The sequence below is a fragment of the Calidris pugnax genome, unplaced genomic scaffold (assembly GCF_001431845.1).
Source record: "Calidris pugnax isolate Ruff unplaced genomic scaffold, ASM143184v1 scaffold3251, whole genome shotgun sequence".
NCBI classification, from domain to species: domain Eukaryota; kingdom Metazoa; phylum Chordata; class Aves; order Charadriiformes; family Scolopacidae; genus Calidris; species Calidris pugnax.
In genome coordinates, this window is record NW_015093034.1 from 1 (window position 1) to 589 (window position 589).

The window sequence follows — 589 nt, forward strand, 5'->3', positions numbered from 1 at the left end:
GAAAAACCAACCCCAAACCCAACAAAATCCAGGAAAAACCAAGAAAAACCAACCCCAAACCCAACAAAATCAACAAACCCCAACAAACCAATTAAAAACCAACCCCAAAACCCATCAAAAAACCCCAACCCAACGAATCACAACCCAAAACCCGACAAAGGAATCCAAAAAAGCCCAACAAACAAACAAAAAACAACCCCAAAACCAACAAAACCAACAAAACCCACCCAACGACATCCCGGAAAAACCAAGAACCAAAAAAACCACCCCAAAAAATCCAAATAAAACCCAACGAAACGCAACAAAACCCAACGAAACCCAACGAAACGCAACAAAACCCAATGAAACCCAACGAAACCCAACGCAACGACGTCAGGGAAGAAGGAAAAAAACCCACCAAACCCCCCAAAAAAACCCCAAAAAGCCCCCAAAACCCAACCAAAAAAAACCCAAACCAACCAAAAAAACCAAAAAATGAATAAACCCCCCCCAAAAACACCCCAAAAAACCAAGGACCAAAAGCCAACCAGCGGCGTCCGGGCAGCGGGGGGGGAGGAAGAGAAGAGAGGAGCGTTATGGGGCAGGAGGA